This window comes from Cephus cinctus, unplaced genomic scaffold (genome assembly GCF_000341935.2).
Source record: "Cephus cinctus unplaced genomic scaffold, Ccin1 Ccin1_scaffold0663, whole genome shotgun sequence".
Taxonomy (NCBI): Eukaryota; Metazoa; Arthropoda; class Insecta; order Hymenoptera; family Cephidae; genus Cephus; species Cephus cinctus.
The window spans coordinates 106,132-120,251 of record NW_014333292.1 but is presented as its reverse complement, the minus strand read 5'-3'; positions in this window follow the sequence as shown (position 1 = coordinate 120,251).

The window sequence follows — 14,120 nt, the reverse complement described above, 5'->3', positions numbered from 1 at the left end:
CATCCCATCCCACCGATCAAAATGAAATGTAGTAAAAAGAGAAGTCGACTGTAAAGGAATACGGCAACTTTGTCCTCTCCCTTATCAAGGGGTGCGATAGAAAATTCCTTTTATTTCCTAGTAACATAAAACCCCATTTTTTCCATCCCCCAGGTATTATTTCTCTACCTATCCCCACCTTAACATAGAATTAGCGCTTAGTTCCATTTGGTAAAGTTTAGGGGCGAAAATCGTACCGAATACTTTTGTCACGCATTGAAAATCCTTCCTCGTCGTTACTACCCCTATAGTCACCATCCACCGTCACCACCCCTGGAGATATTACCCGCTTCCCTCCCAGTCATTGCGTTCTGTCAGTTTTGGTTCTCTCGCTGGGAGATATTACGCCGATAGGGGTTCGCCCCGGGGAGGAGTAAGGCTTCAATAGGATTTTCAGCTTTTTCATTTTTTAAGGGGGTGTGCTGCAGCCCTCATGCAGCCGTTCGTCTATGCACCTAGGTGATCCCGTGCTCGCATTTTTCTACAGAGAAAAATAGGGCTTGTGGGGACCCTTTTTTCTTTCATTTCCTTTTCCCGAAAACGGGGTTAATATTAGGTAGCTCAAGCGGGCCAATTGAACCGTAAAAAAGGGCGTGAGTCTCGTACCACCTCCCGTCCTCCGAGGGCTGTCGATGGTGCATACATTTTTTTAACGGATCTTTTTCCAACCGTCTTACGTCACGGTATAGTCAATGACAGCCCGTGAAATGTCATCGATTATTCCACATCCCCACGAATTGTCGGGAATTTTTGCTCAACACCTTGCAACCCCTAAAAAAAGTAAAAAAAAGGAAAAAGCTCGTACTCAAATTCGATATTTTCAACCCTTGTTTCATATTCCCACCCGTAACTGGTCAGCGCTTACATAATCCATAAATTCTATATGTTCTATACATTGTTCTACATATTGTATTGTTCTGCATTTTCTATAGTCTCGTGTACTAATTACGCGTAAATTTGGCGAGGCTCATATTTTGAAACGTTTATTTTTAGACACGACCGGGATGGGATCCCTCTTGTTCCTATACATTATGCGCATATCGGGGATGGATTTATTTCGGCATATCGAATTATCCTGAATTCCTCCCTTACGTACTCGTACTACCCTTCGGTAGCAACAGCAGCAACACTGTTACTGTCGCTTGGTTATAACAGGAAAAGGGAGCTAAAAGGAAATTCGATTCTCGGCTACAATTAATTACGGAATTCCGGTTTGATATCTCATAATTAGAATATTCGCTTTGAAATGGTGTCGTAGGTCGGGCAATTAATGTTTACGGAATATCAACAAAAAAGAAAGTTTTAGGTGAAAAATTGGCGTAGCAAACAAAATCAGCAGGATATTCTCATTGCAAAGTTTTGCGTCGCAGCTATTGTGAATAATTTTACTAACAATTCGCAAAATTATATTTCTCTCTAATTAGTATAGTTACGAGCGCACCTAATGATATTCGAAAAGTTTATGTTTCCAGATAAAATATTTCTCAAATGCAGAATAGCTCCGCATCGAACGGAATTCGAATTTGGCTCGGCGCAGAGATATATTCGTAATACAGGTGGGCTGTCAACAAACACAATGTTGAATCCGGCCGTGTGTAAACGGCGCTGATGGGCTGCATCGGATAACTTGATAGACAGGGCTGGAAGGGCTGTGATTCCGGAATTAATAATAGCCCGGATATGGCTGCTCCTGGAAATGGCATAGTTACCTACGTACCTACCACCACAGCTCAAAAATATAGCCCGGGCGCGCAAGGTGGTTGCCAGGGATACCGGATGCTGCACCGGTGCTTGTCGAAGATACCTATATCTCGGAGATCATAAATCGGATAACGGATGCTGAACTCTCACCTGCTGTAACTCTTGCTCTATGGGGTCGAGGACCTCAGAATATCGAAGATGGAGGGTATATGCATATTCTAAATCGGGATCGCAGGGCGGTTACCTTGTTGCTAGGAGATCGCAGGGCTTCAAATTGTAGACCCACCCTTCTGCATTTCCGCCCTTCTGCATTTCCACCCTTCCACTCCCTCCACTCCCTCCACCACCCCTCCACCCCTCCACCCGACTCCTCTTCCTCGCGGTGCATATTCCGTGACAACGGATGACACCGACGCACTCTATTATTTAACATTCTAGGAATCAGACTTCGATCTGCCATTGGTCCTAAGTTACGTCTACGTCATTTTTTAGCACTCGGTATTTTTGAGAAAAAAAAAAAAAGTTTCAGTTTGGTCTCAAATATTATTTTTTTGCGGTATCCCTGAGACGCGCTGGAGGAGAAAATCTAGGGTGGCTGCACGGGTCCACATGCGTCACGCAAGGTCTGGAATATGTATTCGAGCATCTTGAGATTTTTTATCATTATTTACCTTTTTTAGAAATAGCCCATACAAGACCGACACACGATGCACCTCCTTTCAGGACATAATATCCTGCTGACAGGATTCGTCTGGCATTGATCTGCTTTCAACTGGATACCTTTACGCGGAATATACACGTGTACGTATTATATGTATTTTTTGGTTTTCAGGTAAATTCTCGTTTTCCTATATATTAGTATATCTATCGAGAGTCCAGAGAGTGGATGCGAATGATAATGGGAAAAAAGGCTTTCTGGTGGATCCTAAACGAATTTCATTTCCTAATTAGAAACATAATCCGGGTTTTTCGGTGGTCAATGGAGAATCGAGCAGAACGTCGATTGACCTTTTTTTTGCTCCATGATTTTCTATCGTTCGACTCCTTTTACCTAAAACGCGGTGTCGATGACTCGACAGACTCCTAGCTTCGACAATAAAGGATTTCTTACACTTTCATCTTTTTTATTTATTTTTTTCCTTTTCACCTACTTCTCACCACACTGTATATGCAACATATACACCTCTCCGTGTTCCATTCTACACTGTTGGTACTTTACCTGGCAGCCTCTATCGACCTCGAGGCCATTTTTCTTCAACACCCTATACATATGTATCTATCCTATATACCATATACATTCACCATGCATTCCGATCCTCCCTTTGTACTTTTACAATTTTCTCCCAGGAATTGGTAGGCTGTATTACAGGTACGAAGGAATCTGATATTCATACTTATACATCACGGTCAATACCATTAAGAGTTTTATAAGAGAGAAGTATATATGTCTACATAATACAGTTTTATAGCAGTTAAAAAGTTAATTAATGTATTTTTCATAGTCTATTGCAAAAACAGCCATTGCCGTCTCCGGCTTTGTCCGTGCTCGTGGCTCCCCTTGAAAGAGCTGGAAAGTCTAACTCAATTGAAAGGGCAATATGTCTGCAAGGGTCTCCAGGCTTGCAAACTCAGCGGACGTACAGAAAATACAGAGATGGACAAACGAAGGTAGAAAGGAGTAATGGACGGCTATGTTTCCGTGAAATTGTATTGGCTTACAACGCAGTGTAGCTGCCAGCCGAATCGGCGCGGCTCGAAGCCGCCGTCTGCCCGATAAATAATTAAGTGATAATAATGGGCCTGTCGCTTGTCGGATAGCCACTTTGTAGACTTCTAAACAATTCGGCTTCGCGTCTAACCGTCGACAGACGTTACTACTGACCGCAACTTCCGAAATGTCTGGCAGCTTTTCGACTTTTTCCTCCTTGATGCACATTTCCACCGCCGCTATTTTATATTATGTATCTCTGGGCTTCCGGTTCGGGAATGATTAAGCGGAACTAGTCAGGACTTCCTGTCAAAACTTCAGACTCCGTGGGAAGCTGCCCGTTTTGTTATTGAATCCTCCAATTATTCAGGGACTTGGTATCCTATCTTTTTCTTGACGGACTGAAGAATAATGTTGGCTGCTCGAAGCTTTTTTTTTTTTTTTTTTTTTTTTTTTTTTTTTTTTTTTTTTTTTTTTTTTTTTTTTTTTTTTTTTTTTTTTTTTTTTTTTTTTTTTTTTTTTTTTTTTTTTTTTTTTTTTTTTTTTTTTTTTTTTTTTTTTTTTTTTTTTTTTCAAGGATTACTTTGCTTTATTTTGACTAGCTGCGCTCCAGAGACATTACCTTTCCTGCTTCTGCTAAATTTGTTACATTACTCGGATACCTTATTGAAGGTTATTGCGGAGAGCTGAATCTGTATTATATTAGGACAATTGTTTAAAGTGTTCTTAAGGTAAGGTTTTATTTTCAAGAATGTCTTTTCTTTGCTTTATTTTGACTAGCTGCGCTCCAGAGACATTACTTTTCCTGCTTCGTCTAAATATCTTATATTATTCGGATACCTTATTGAAGGTTATTGCGGATGACTGAATTTTTATTATATCGGACGGACAATTGTTTAAACTTTCCTTAAGGTAATATCAACAATGAGCTTTCGACTCACTTTACCTCTTTCGTAAGATTCCAGCCTGGTTCTCTTGAACCGGTCTCATTGATTCTGCAGCCTCCCTACCTCTGGACCGATTCGTGTCATCGATTCGGTTCAATGTTTTATTTTTATATTTTTCAGATAATTTTTGTTCGGGATATCATTCCTGGTCTCAGTTTTTAGAGTCCTTTGGGTCTGGGGAGAAAAGGACCCGCCAGATGTGCCTAAGCGTCTGAATTACTCCAATTCACTGATGAATGAAATTGGCTGGATAGCAAGGAAAGATAAAAAACAGAATAAAAGTTGAAAATAGAAATATCAGCGAAAGAGAAGAATTGGCGAGCTGCTGGTGGACCAAATTAATTATTCCAATTAAAACTCCATCGACTAATTCGACACGGAAGACAATTTAACGTAGAGCCGGAAAATTTCGAATTGCTTTACTTACTTAGGTAGAAAATTAATTCGTAATTGTTTAAAATCATAGTTTATCCGTCCGATGGATTTTCACTCGCAGTACAATTTTAATTGTTTATCCACTTTACGCTACTCGGAGTCCATGGACTCTGCAGTCTCCGACGACCGCTTGGAATCTGGGAGAACGTTCCAGTTATATTTTTCAATCTTTTTGACGACTCGGGATTCTTCTCATTTACGCTAGATAATTTAAAACTTATAATTATTCACGCTTATGGCATCCAGTGAGAATCGGAGAACGAGTCTCCCAATTAACTAAGAGAAGCGACACTAATTTTGTAAAATTAATTAATCTAGTTCGGCCTGTAATACAGTTTCTCATCCTGTTAAGGAAGCATTGCTAATATAACTGTTGCCTAGGAGTTACTCCGGATCGACAGATATTACGCAATTTCAATCGTCAAAACCACCCTACTTGATTCGAACATTTGAAATTCTGCAGTGACCGTATTTCCATGCAAAAATCAAAATTTTCACGGCAGTGTATCACCAGTTCAAATTTTCATAGTGCAGATCCAATTAAACTTTTCGCAAACATTTGGTCGATCGACTGTCTACGTCTCACTCTGGCGCACGTGAACTCCCATAAGTCCGTCTCACTCGCACTCGCAGCCGGTATAGGAGGTTCATGATTATTCGAGGTACACACCTTCTCTGTGCGATTTTCCTTATCAGCGTGCTCTGGTAACAAATAATTGCATAGGTGGGTATGCACCTACTCGTACCTACTCGTACCTACTCGTACTTCCGCTTCCTAATCTGTCGAAAGCTTATCCCCCCTGTGGTCTCTAATCCCGGAATTTGCTCTGCGGATCAATGGGCAAAGGGTGCCGGTAGCAGATTTTCATGGCGGACCAAGAGGTTCGCTAAGAGGCAATTCCATTGACGGGAGTTAAATGCCGAGAAAGTCACAGAAGCTCAGCATTGTTTTGTCGAGTGGCCATCGTTATCGTTATTACCAATGCACAGCGAGGTATCAGGGACGACATAAATTCCACTGGAGGCATCGCGAGTGGCAGGGACGCATTAAAAATTGAAGCAGAATAACATGAAGTTGAGAAAACTGGCAGACCTTCTGCTATCCAAGAACAGGAATACTATTCGGGCGCACCAACTTTATCTTAAAAAAACATTTAGCTGTCATTGAATTTTACGAAGTTCTCAGTGTCGCTACCGGATGTCTCTGGATGTCTCTCGGAGCCTTGGAACATATATTTTTGTATATTTAATATTCGCCAAGACGCCAATACACATTGTTTGTGCCGTAAGAGTCGCGGAATCAATGGACGCAGGACGCGGCTATCAAAGCCGCATAAAGCCGAAGAAGGTGACTCTTGGGTTCCTGGTGAAAGTGCGCCCGCTGATTGATCCAAAATGCGAGTCTCCCTTCTCATTGGCTAGTGATAAGTCAATAAATGGGGCGGGGGAGGGGAGGGACGGGACACGCGGAATAGGAGGAAGCCGGATGCTCCTGGGGAAGTTTCTCTGTTCGATGTAGAATTCCCACACATAGGAACTGGGCCGCAAGTACATATGGTGTGTATATACATATATATATATATAGGGTCTGTACACATCGCGCGGAAAGGATCGATCGACTGTGAGGGAATTTCATTGTTGGTTTTTTTAATTTATAAAAAATATCTACTACGAGGATTTTTAATGAGACGAATTTTTGGCGTCAACTATGTCGCTGTATGGTTTGCTTCATCTTCTTTTTTATGGTAAAGGGGCATTTTCAATTTCGTTCTGCGCCGAGCATCTGTCTCTAGGTACAATGGCTGTGGCCCAATTTTATTATTTTTTTCATCCCCTACCACTGCCTTCCATTCGTCCGTACGTCATCGGTGCGTCGGTTTTCCCGGTGGCTGCGCCATTTTTGATTTCCGTGTCCGATTGGAAATTCAAGCCACTGCGTTTTTACCCAAAGTCCCGATCGGATCTTTCTTTCAGTTTATTTCCTTCCTCCTCTCTCTTCTTTCCTCGGCTTCCTCGTTCTTCCTGTATTTCTTTAAACTGCATTCTCAGCCCACTCTTCAGAGGTGCCTTTCTTCGGGGCAGCGAGGCGGCCTATTAGCGAGCCAGCAACCCTATTGTCACGTGACACACGCACCCCCGACTATCAAGCGCCTTCCTGTGCATCAGCTGGAATCCACAGTGAGACTCAGCGTGGTGCATTCGATGCGATTAAGGGAACTTCCCCCTTTTAAGCAACCCCTGTAAAAGGGCTTCCGTTACTCTTGGGGGTTCTGGACGACGACAGGTATTTCCAGGAGTTACCGCTAGAGGGGCTGCTACAGGGTTTTCTCGCAAGAAAAGGACATTTTTGATGTGTATAGGAGGACGTCGGGTGCGCTGGGTACTTTGCAATATTCAAAATATACATTCATATCCATATTTAATTTTTGAAGTAAAAGCTTAGGGAGTTGCTAGCTTTTTCCTGAATCAATACCAAACACAATATCTTCAGTACACCCTAAGGAGGGTGGAGCGCTACGTACTAGTCAACCGAGCTGTTACAAACAAATAATTTATTAGTTGCACAATAAATACGTATTTGGTGTTATTTTGTTACTTAAGCAATCTACACTCATGAAATACACGTCAATTATAGCTTTTTAATCGGATAGATGAATAACAAACAAAAAACGCAGCTTCTCTCTAAGGGCCGTCAACGTGAAAACAATGAATATATATCTTTATTATGTAATAAAATAAGGGTCGTATATGATTGAAATTATGTTGAGTCGTAAGATTATAATAGGAAATAATATTTATTGCATGGAAAAAGTATTAAGTTAATGTTATTGGAACATTTTGTTTACCTCGAAAAAGCACGGTAAATGTGGCAAAGCCTGACGATTTTTGACGTTGGTATTCCTGAATCGTCGTTCGACTGATACCGGTGGTGTTACAAAGTAAACGGTAGAGATACAAATATGTCGACCTTTGAACTTCAATCCCGTGGCCCAGACGTTAAATTTGGCACGAAACGAAAAATGCACTGGAAGGAAAATCTGCGAATTGCTATGAAAATAAGGAAAAGATCTCCTGAACCGATTACGTGCAATACGGAAGGACGTCGAACAGTAGAAATTGCAAAATTAGCAGAACAGATGTGGCGTGACGCTTGTAAAATTCCACTCTGGTTTCGTTTCGTCGAAGAAGAAACGAAAATAGGTTTAGCCAGCGATTTTAAAATCGCGTGACACGCGTGTCTTCAGATCCACCATGTCCACACCTCGAGGTTTCATTACAACAGTGACACGCTTCGAAGACTGTACGATGCAAGTGCCAAGAGTGCCTTAGGTAAGTATTATGTATTTCTTGCTCTTCGGGTGTAAAGAGTATAGCACTACGTAATTTAAATGAATGTCAGGAGCTACCGATGGTGGCATTAGGTTCAACGCGGTTGAACACTATTCTGACATGCCTCGATGTTCCTTCGGTGACCAGTACTTGATTCAAGCGCAGCGAAGGATACATGGGAAGAGCTATTGAGGAAACAGCTGGAGAAAGTTGCAGAGAAGCTCTGCGATTGGAGAGCAAGTTGACCGAAGTAGAAGGACTGCAAGCTTACTCGTGTAACACGTGCACGAGAGACGCTACTTTTCGTGCTTCCAAATTCTGACGAGAGTGGCGCTCCGTGACTAAGGATACGATCAGAATGCCGCGCATGCGCAGATCGGCCCAACTTTACATAATCCCGCCAGTGCTTTCTTCTCGCACTAGTGCGACAAAGTAAACTTCGTTCTCGCTCTCACGAAATGCATTCGCTTTGGGAGCCTTCCTTGCTCCTCTTGTGGCTGCCTCCTCCAATCAAGAGACGCTCATGCCACGTGTTCTGTGCCATGTTAAATAACTGCATGACAATAGCTTTATTACATGTTCGCCAATGGTTTATCGCTTTAAATACGATTCGATGGATACTCAAAGATTAATAATTATAAAACTATTTCAAGTTTACAGAAGGAGATCCAATTAATTGGCATTTACGTTGGAATACATGTATTGGAAAATTCCTTATTTTTCTGCGTTTCTTTATAGTCCCTTACAATCCAATGTTACCTTATACTCCCAATGCAGTATGTAACCTTTTCCAAACTAGTTCCTGTTCCGTGGTCAACGATTCTTCGGACACTGATGACCAACTGGAGCGAATCGAATCGGAACCACCGACCGAACTAACAGTTGCTTACGATGCCGGGTGGCAACAGAGAGGTTCCGGAGGTTCGTGCAATAGTCTGACGGGTATGAAATTTTGCTTTTGCGGTGCTAAAAATTAAATAATAATTTTACAACATAACTTATTGTCTTTACCGACAGCTCACGGTGTCGGCATTGGCGTAAGAAGCAAGAAAGCAGTGGCCTACGCTACTGGAAAGAAACGTCGCGTCTTGTGCGAGAACGGTCGAGATCCCAGCGACCACGATTGCAGGTTGGATCATCAGGGCAGTTCCGAATCTATGGAACCAGCGACGGCAGCGGAAGTCGTCACGAGGAGCGCGATGTTACCTCAAGGAAGTATTCCAACAACCGCCGTAACGGGTGATGACGATTCTTCGAAAATTGCTCAAACTCGACGAGAAGCGGATTGTCTCGTGAAGAAGGAACCCGATGAAAATCAGGCTGCTTGCAATTTAAGCAAGGCATCACGCAGCCTGAAAATCCCGGCGAAAATCATCGATTCTTTGAAATACTCTTGCGGCTGCGTATTGGAGATAAATAAAGGAAACGTGGAAGCTGCGAGAAGTGGCCTGTTGAATATAGTCCCACGTGCTTTCGATTGCCATACTAATTGCGGAACATGTCACTGTAAGACGGACCCTCTGGATCACAAGCATGAAATCTTGCCAGGAGGGAAAGGATCGTCGAACCAGGCACAGGAGGCGTCTCCTTCGGAGTTGATCAAAAGGTCCGGCGCAAATGCCGAGAAGCTTCCCCGTGGGGTCCGAGCAAAGGTCGCGAATCCTTCGACAGGATAGCGGCGAGCGAAGGACCGGAATCGCATCCTTACGGAGGATCGGGGCTCGTGAGTTTCGCATTGCATGGGCGGTATGTCGAAGGAATTGCGGCACGAGCCACGTGTCGAAGGTAGCGGACGGAGTCTCCCTCTCAGCTGGTAAAGGTACAGAACTCTGCCGTCGGAAGGGAGACGAATCTCGCATGAAACGCGCGGAAGTTGCCGCACCTGCAAATTCCAACCGCCGACGGCCAGAGTCGTTCCGCAGCGGCCGCGGAGCAAATCCAAGTGCCGGAAACAGAGAAGGCTCCTCGTGTTCCAGTGGGTGCGGGTTCGGGTACTTTGGCGGATCTTCCGAAGCCCGTACCCGACGGCACGTCTTCCTGCAGCGACGATTCAGTTGGGTCCGATAGTGCCATTGTATTTTTGGACCTCGAGACGACCGGCCTTGCGAGGTCATCGGAGATTATTGAAATTCCAGGAAAACCCGCAGAGAAGGAATTCGATGCTTACGTCTTCCCATCTCGCGGAGTAGCCGCGAGTGCGTCTGCGGTTACAGGTATTGGTTGTACGTTTGAGCAAACTCCTTCCCGATATTTGAAAGTCGAAAAATTTGAAAATTACCATAACTTTTGAAAATTGCCATATTGTCAAAGAATTGCGAGCTCGGAATGGTGAGCTGCACGTAAATGATCGAAGACTGGAGCCGCTCCACGTGGAGCTGCCATTAACGACCTTGGCAATTTTCTACGAGCACCTCCTGTGCCTGTGATCCCTCGCGACGGGAATCGGTTCGACTTTCCGACGCTGCTCGCACAAGTGTCTCGACTGGGTTCGATGCAGGAATTGCGCGGTCGCGCGGCTCGATGGATACCCTCCCATTTGTAAAGAAGAGACTACCGGAAAGGCTTAAGACCAGAGTCCTTCGGTCGATCGACGCTTGCTGAAGACTTGGTGGGAGCCGACGCAGCTGTCGGGGCCCACGATGCTGTCGCCCACGTGGGAATGCTGGAAACGATCCTACGGAATTTCGGAGTTGCTGCCAGTGAACTTAACACTCGGGCTGTTACTCCTCGATCTGAAATACCCGCGGACAGCGAAGCAGCTACAGCTAAATTGACTCGAAGTGCGCTCGGTTGCTTAAAGGGAAATCTTTCTAGTGGCACGTTGACTAAGATGACCCGGGCTAATATGACATTGAGCAAATAAAAGGATACTTTTGCTGATGCTGCGGAAGGCGGCAGTGCTTCTGGGAATTGACGTTAATGGTCGTCCGAGGGTGAGGAAAAATCAAGAAACTACGCAAGCAGTAATTAATGCACTGAGATCATCTACTATTTAAGAAACCATGCGAGGGCCTTAATACGTTCCACGTGCTGTTATTATATTATCGAAAAATACTAAATAATATATCAAGCGACTCGAATGAATTATCTGCTTCTTATTTATGTATAATTCTACAATAGACCGAAGAACAATATTTGCTTTTCGTTTATTTAGAATTTATCCATTATCAGTGAATTCCAAGTGAACGATATTCAAGCCGAAGGCTGCCGACGTTGCCGACGCGATTTACGAGGTTATGTTGTATAACATATATATGCATATGTGTATAGTCTAGCGACGTTGCCACGTTTATCGGACGCTAATTTCGGCAAATGCATTTACGTGTCGGTTTATCGAAACTCAACAGCTTTAACTTTCATTGTTTCAGAGAGCAGACGCTAAACTCATGTTTCTTTTTTTTTTAATCAAAGATTCGTTTTTATATCGTCCGTATTGTAGGTAGTTCAATGAAAAGCAATCTTTACGGAATATTTGGAAAATTTGGCGTGTCCGTGAATTTGGTACGAGCATTACGCTAGCCCTGATCAATGTTTTACGACTTTATTGAATATTTTCGAAGCTTTTTGGAAAAACCAGTCATGTATATGTTCCGTTTGCTGTTTAAAGTATCTTAGAGGAGAAAAAATTGCTTCATTAGGGCAAAAATTGTTCACAATCATGAAAGTGTCAACTCTAGAAGCAGTTACCAAAAGTTCAAAATTATGATTATTCAATAGCATATATCTCGAGAAGCCAACGGTTAATAATTTTTTTTTAATTTCTTAATGTGTATTTTGCCTTCGTAAACATTATATTTGTTAGTCAGGTTTAAATATTTGAAATGCTCTATCGCTCCAGCCTCCTTAAGTAAAAAAGTCCTGTAACGGTGCGTAACCCGAGAGCCGCACAGGCGCAGGACTTCTCGTAAGGAAAGAGACGCGCGTTGGTTCACCTGTGCAGGTCAAAGGTCGACCAGCCACCTACACGTGCGTAGAAGCGTGTGGCTCGAGGATTTTCATTCTATAGGTCAACACGTGTCCCCGCAAGGGTGTCGGGGTGATGATACGTGCCAACGAGCTGTAGGAAGATTCTCCCTTTTTCATTCGGCTGGATGTTCGCGCGTTTCTCTTCCTCTCGTCCCTTCTCACTCTCTCTATCTCTCTCTCCTCTCCGTCTCCCTCTCTCCCGCCCTCTCTCTTCTCGCGAACAAGGAGAGACGCGTCTCTCCCTACGCCTCTCGCCTGAAACGCATTCGTTCCTCGGTGCGTGCAGTTTTCGACTCTCGGTCTTATGCTTCTTCCTATAGCCTACAGGTGGCCTTATGGTCGCCATGGGTTCTCGCAAGAGTTTTCTTATGGGGCTTGCTTATAAGGGCTTGGGGTAGCAGGTGCTGATTGCAATATTCAGTAATATACATTCATATCCATATTGAATTTTTGAGAGGCCACATCGTGAGGGCGGCACCTATTTGTTTAATCCAAAAGTAAATCTGGCAGCACAGGTAAAGTGCGAAGTGCATCCAGGTGCAGTATGTAATAATGCACACAGAGTTCCGCAGACAGTTATGCGGTAATATTTCGTATAAATGTTGAAGAGTGACGCACGCAGAGTCGAGCGTCACACGAAGGAAGGCGACGGTGGGCGGGGGAATCGTGTGAGGTTCCGTAGATCACGAGGGGACTGAGGTGATCGCGGCTGGCTTGGGGACCATTTTCTTTTTTCTTCCTCTTTATTATGCTGCCCTGGTGTGGCTCCTGGTACTGGACACTGAGGCCCGACTAGTTTCTTCATTCGCCGATAGAGGGTACACTGACTTCTACTTGAGGCTTGTGCACCCCATGGGGTTTCTCGCTAGCAAGTTTCTACCTGATCACCCATAGAAACTAGTTGCTGGACTGTGGACACTTTGCAATATTTAGAAATACATTCATATCCATATTAACAATTTTTGCAGACATGGTCGTGTGATCCTGCCATAAAATAATCCAAAAATAAATAAACTTATCCATAGTCAGCAACGAAGCATGATTCTCCGAAATGAGAGAAAGTGCACCCTAATAAAAAAATATTTTGCAAAGTCACAAAACAGACAGACCCGATCGTTGCACCGCGCGCGTTAAATTCCCCATTGCCCAAGTAAAGAAGCATAATTTGACAAATGATTATAAAGCAGCAAAGTCAGAGTGAGAAAAAAATGAAAAAAGGTAAAACCGATATATCCCGAGAAAAATTCTGTCCAATCATCCTGCCAACTGGCGAGCTATCACCGTCAGGACCTTTAACGCAGACTGAAAAGAACGTTTGAAAATCATTTTGAAAAAAAATCTGTACGATTAGAAAATAAAAAGAAACTAGTGGTACAGTCGGCACTGTGAGCACATACGGGACGTCGAGTAAATAGGGGTAGCTTCTGGCTACTTACCCCGTACGTCCACACATGCTATACATCTACCCGCGTCCATACACACCTACAGGCCGATGCGTGATCAGTGTGTTGGTGCGTGGAAACGTGCGGCAGAAATAGGGTGCGCGCGCGTGTGCCAAGTTCTCATTCTTTTAGAGGAGCCGAGATAGAATGAAAAAAAGGATCCCCTTTCGGCGGTACCCCCTTTTTTAACCCCCTTATTTTCACCCCCCGCTGCCGCTGGAAACTTAACGGCACCTGGAGCCTGACCTGGACGCGCGCTCGTGCTCCTGCTCCACTGCTCTGTTCTTTGCTCATTGCTGTTCCGCTGTGCGTTCACCCTTCTCACCCTTCTCACCCTTCTCACCCATCTCACCCTTCCAGGATTTACCCCAACTTTTTTAACCCCCTACTGTAACCACTCTCTCTAGCTCATTCTCCTTTCATTCCGCCTCTCTGTAGATGTGCCAGGCCTGCCTGTACGTTGCACTCTACGTATACCTATATATATCTATATGGTGCGACGGTGTGACTGTACGCAACCCCTGCTGCCGTCTCTACCGAGGCCTACTACCC